Source organism: Heloderma suspectum, chromosome 1, assembly GCF_057233095.1.
Source record: "Heloderma suspectum isolate Gila_16-S chromosome 1, 16-S_ref, whole genome shotgun sequence".
NCBI lineage: Eukaryota > Metazoa > Chordata > Lepidosauria > Squamata > Helodermatidae > Heloderma > Heloderma suspectum.
In genome coordinates this window covers 379,384,959-379,390,842 of record NC_139458.1, presented here as the reverse complement: position 1 = coordinate 379,390,842, position 5,884 = coordinate 379,384,959, and positions in this window count along the sequence as shown.

Genomic DNA, 5,884 nt, shown 5'->3' with positions numbered 1-5,884 from the left:
GCAATTGCTTCCATTGGACCCTCATCATAAATTCAGAAGAGCAGACTATTCTGGGCTGTTCCCATTCTGTTCTAAAACTCCAGCCAAAACTGTAGTTATAACATTCCTTTGTCCAAGGTGCTTCCTCTCATGTGACCAACATTGGGCTTTGGTTGATGTAGAGTAACAGACAACCACCTTCCCTCCTTACCACTTCATGAGAGTGTTTCCATATTCTGCGGAGTGCAAGTTCAAGTGTCCATAATACTTATTTTAAATCAGACTCTGAATTGAAAATATTACATACAATGTCTTACATGTTGAGACTGACATTTTTTGGTTAGTTTGGTTCCTTTCTCGCTGTCTGACAGTCTAGGATTCAATGAAGTACTTACTTTGCCTTTCTGGGCTTAAACTGCAGGTCATGTGTCCAGAGGAGGGAGTCATTCTTACTCAAGTAGTAGCTCTAAACTTACTGAGTCATGCATTTGTGTTTGTAGCAGGTTCAGCTAACCACCTTGAACTCCCCATCACAATATGTCTTTAGAAAGCACATTTAAGCTATAGCTGGAACTAACACTGATGGTTTACAGAAATCCGCCCTTGCCATAGCCATTAAGTTACTCCTTTTTATGCACCATATATCCAGCTTCTCGTTGGCTGGACTCTTCCAGTGTACACAGCATGATTTCCTCTGAATCACAGAGTACTTCAATTTAATTTTCTACCTTGCTCTAGTTTTTTCTTTTTAAAAAAGTCCACTACTTTACCAGGAACATAGAAAATAGAAATTGGGGTTTATTTAATAAGAGGAAGAACACAGGTTTCTGATTTTAAAACTAGTATAAATAAAATGCAACTCTCATCACCAGCCTATGTATCATGAATATTGATCCTCACAAAGTTATCTTATTTAGATTTCCAAGTTTGTAGTGTCCTTTCAGAAGAACTGCTGGGTTTCAAAGTGATATGGCTATTGTATCCTACAAAATACCTTGGCTAGTAAGAGGATAACACTGGTTGAAACTTTTAATAGTATTTATTTGATTTATACCCCACCTTTCTACCAAAAAATAGCACTCAAGGCAACTTATGTAGGTACATAGCAGTTGTCAACTGTGAAAACTAATGATAACAATACAAGGGATATAATAATTGGTACTGCTGGTAAAATGACACATCATTTATCATCACTTCAAATACTGGCATACATGAAGCTATATCTGCATGGGAGGCAGAAGTGTGGGAAACAATACTGGGCAAAAAGGTACAATGGGATGGTCTTAAGCATCAATAGAACTCCATCCCCCATGTGGCCTATATTACCCACTGACTGCCCAGGAGTCTGCACATCTGCCATGTCAAAAGGTAGGACTCCAAAGATGTTTTGCTAAAGCGCTACAAAATGTGCAGGACAGGATGGGCTAGATGAGTGTGTGTACCTGTCTTGTTTTTTAAAACCCTAGCCAGTTTGGTCATGAAGAAGGTACTCAGTTATTATACCCCCGCCCCAAGTAATGTTTAGGTAACTTTTTGTCCCAGGCCATCCTGAAGACTCAGAGTAGACTACAATCCAAGTGAATTCACATTTGTATTTTAAAACATTTGAGGTAAATCCTGTTGTAGGCTTTTTAAAGCCCAACTACCACTTTTATCCTTACTCCTTTGTTTCTTACAAAAGGTAGGCACCTGTTCCTTACTTTAATTCACACATGCACACCCCTTACTGCTCACTTTTTCTCTTATCCTTCTGAACCTCATTGCCTACTCAGCCCCATCCACACAAGGGCTTATACCCAAAGATTTCTGTTCATACAAAGGAGATTTCTTGTCCCCACACACCCACTACTGTTCCTCCTTCCTGAGGGTTTGGGGACCCTCCCAAGTGGCATGCAATATGGCACAGTGAAGTGGGGAGAGGAATAGGCAGAAATTGGCAAATAAGTGAAACACCTTGTGCCTTCTGCTTGCACACAGGCTCTTTGGCTCTGAGCCATTTATTTTCCAGCAGTGCTTTTCTGGCTTCTGCACATCTCTCCCCACCACCATGGATATAACAAGCGCTCCCCAATAACCCTTTAAGAGGCTTTCACAGGTTTAAGTCCCAGGGCTGAATAAATAGGCCTGGTAGTGGTGATATTGCAGGCTGTAGCCTTCCAGCAGGAGTGCCAAGTTGACTTCCAAGCAATAATGAAGAGCTCTTAATAGAAGTTGGATACATCCCTAGAGAGCCCTTCGCAGCAGTATTCTTAACAATAGTCTTTCTAATGGAACATAATTTAACTGAAAACTGCAGCTAGTTTTGCTGCAGCATTGCAACATATAATGTCTCAAATCATGCATGTTGGCCCGAAGGGCTGAAAATACATTTCTTCCTCTTTTTTGACACCTTGGTAACCACCCCACAGTCCTTGTTGTCAGATGAGGGCTGGCTGTATCAGATCCCTGATATGGAGGTTTAGGCTGCAAGCCTATGCCCACTTAACTGAGAGAAAGCCCCACTGAACCCAATGGGGCTTACTTCTGAATAGACATGTATAGGGTTGCACTGTTAATTGCTTAGATTCTTCAGGGCCTTTTTTAATTTAGTATTTTTATTTTGCATTTTTAAAGTTTACTTTTGTTTATTTCTAATAGACTGTAGGGTACTCTGAGCCTTTGGGATAGATGGGGTATAAACATATATACATTCTTCTTCGTGGCCTGTGTGCACCGCACACATGGACTCTGCACCTTCACTGGGACAGATGGGGTTATACATATTTATAAATTACTCCAGCATGGAAGCAGGTGCCTAAGCATCTTAGCAACTTGAAGGTTCAGGTGAGTGCTCCAAAGGCAACTGAAGTGCTACACAAGGGATGAAAGGAGTTGGAGTGCAATGCCTGTAACAAAGAGCTGAAGGTATGTTTAACCTACTGGAAATATCAAGGAGCAATAAAACATTTGAAACTGCTTTATACCAAGGCAGACCAAGGTCTATCTAATCTAGGGGCTGGGCAGCTTGTGTCCCTCCAGATGTTTTGGCCTACAACTATCAGCCCTAGCCAGCAAAGCCCATTGTGAGGGATGATGGCAGTTGTGGGGCAAAACATCTGGAGGGACACAAGTTGTCCACCCCTGCTCTAATATGTATGCTAAGAGTAGCTGTCCAAGGCCTCAGTCCTCCAGTCTTTCCTATCAAGGATTGAAGTTGGGACCTTCAATATGTCCTACTACTGAGATATATCCAGGAGGCAGCAGCTGCTAGCGGGTGGAGTGCAAGGGATCTGTATAATGGGCTGGTGGATGCCCATGTGCAGGACCAGTGTGGACACCAGTGGTGTAGGAGAGCCAGGGCTTGCGAAGTTGAAGCACTGGGACCTTTTTGATAAGTATGGATGATGATATACTGTCCCACCCCCCTTTGCCTTTCCTGTTCCCTTTGAGCTTAGCTGCAGTCCTCACAGTAGCTGCTGGGGTGGGGGGAGGAATTCCCCACCAACAATATATTGTTGTTACCTATCCATGTAGAAAAGCAAAGTATTTGGGAAGTGGATTGGTCTTTCATTGGTAATTAAGACCCGTTCGCTTTACAAAAGACCTACAAAAGACATATATCATACACAGATAGGGTTCAACACAGCTGCCTGCATTTTTGGACGTTCCTTGGGACTGTGGCTTTGGGGACTGTCATGATGAGCGCCTGCACTTCAAAATGTACCACTACACCTCCAGTGGATACCCATTAGGCTGTTGGTGCAACAAAGCCAACAGACCTGAAACACCAGTCAACATTACCCACTCCCACCTTTGAAACATGCCTGCTTTAGGTGCCTGCTCAGCTATTTTCATTTTCTTGCTGCCTGGGTAGCACCCTCAGCTTCCTTGCAACGAAATCCAAAATCTAAACTTCATTGATGGTGTTGGCTGCATGTTTCACATTTGTGGGCTGCCCCAATAATCCAGTTGACAGCTCTCTGGATTCTACAGGTGCAGCAAATAGTATACGCCCAAGGCTGCCTGGCCTACCACTGGCATGCAGCCCCTGACAGAGTTCCCTAGAGGGAATATAGGTGGGGAAGGGCAGGACAGTGGCACTGTTGTATCATTCAACTTGTAACATGCAAGCCCAATGTACTAGATAGGTGGAATCTATGTGGTGCTTTTATTTGGCCATCACCAATTTATGTGCTTGAGTGAAACTCCTGTACATACCCTATAAAATGGAGATGACTTTGCAGCAGTGCTTAGCTTTTTGCTCAGAGTGGTTTTTGCCAGCTGCCTCTGCCCGCTCTACCCTGTCTGCTCAAGGCAACCAAATTCATGTAACTTCCACACACTTTCCTAGATTAAAAGCCAGAAACCGCAACAGAAAAGGATACAAACTAAAAACCAAAACCAGTCTCCATTTAATCTCATGAGCCTATCAGAAAAATACAGAGGAGAAGCACAACTGTCAGTCCCATTCATGCACTTTCTTGAGGTTGATGGGGCTAGAGATGTGTGTTATGGAGAAACAGCAAAATCGCCACTTAGGGTTATCATATTAAGTCCTACATATTAGTGGATATGTCTTCTTGCATCTGCTTGTTTTCTGAATGAGTACTGTGAATCTTACTTAGGCTGAGGTTTTATTAAATACAAGCTGCCTTAGGTACTTTTAAAGATCACAGAAGACTCCCACACTGACTACCCCCTTACTAAATGTCAAGCAGATCTGCTCCACTTTTGTACCGTTAAGACTACACTTGCTCCCTGACAGAAGCAAAGAAACTATTAGACTGGCCTTAGGCAGCTGTTCTACATCTGTCAGGAGTTAGTGCCTAGGGTTGCAGAGTATCCATGTTAACAAAGAAGCAAGTATGTCCAGACATTGCAAAACCAATCCAGAGTAACACCATGTGCTGCTTCACATGTTGTGTTTATAGCTACTTCCAAGTATGTATATTTTAAGTGGCACCCTCCAAATTGTACATGCATGTAACCTTTGCATGTGGCTAGACCATTCACTTGGCCCAGTTCAGTACCTTCCTGATGAAGTGCTCTGTGTAACTTGGAAGTGTTCACAGAGTCACCAATTAAAGGGCTTGTCAACTGATATTCTTTACCTTTCTTGCCATCAGATGTTATATCAATGATGCAGATCATATTGGCAAAGCTTCTGGGTTTGTTATCTGAGTCTGGATTCTTATCTAGCTTGCCCTGCCACTTCTTTTGGTCACAGTGTGCTGCCTTTGGGGAATCACACGAAATGCTAGTCCTGCCTTGGCTCACCTTGCAAACTGTGAAGAGGGAATAGCTATTCTATTCCCCAATACTGTGTTTCTTATTCCTCCATCTCCTCTCATTTATCCAGCAACTAATGCTCAATGACTCATTTTATTCTTCCTCTTAATTACATGATAAAATGGATATAGCTTGGAGCTGGGACCCTTTGCCTTAGCAGATTAGTTATATGTGGAAGCTGTCAACTTACTTGATTTATTTTCTCAACACCATTCACCCACACTGGCATTTATTCATCATTTATGAGGGCTTAGTTCTCGCCATTATCTCTGGTCTTCCATTTTTCCCCTTGGTACAAAACTACTAGGGCCCTCGATGCTTCTCTAACATCCATTGCCCAAGAAGAACTAGGGAACAGCGGGAGCTGACGCTTCGTTCTCCTGCATTTCTTGCTTTTAATTAATCACACAGTAGGTTTGCTGAAGCAAAGCTCTTTGTAAAAGTTCTGTGCCTGCCAGGCTGTTCCTTAATACCAGCTGCTGCCCTCCAGCTGAGGAAAAGCAAAATCATGGCTAGATTAGTTTAGACCACAAACTCTTCAGGGTGGAGACTGCATCACTGAGCATGCTGCACATGAATACCTTCCTACCTATGCCTTCCCTTTGAACTTTCTGCCAGAGGACAGACTGTTTAGTTT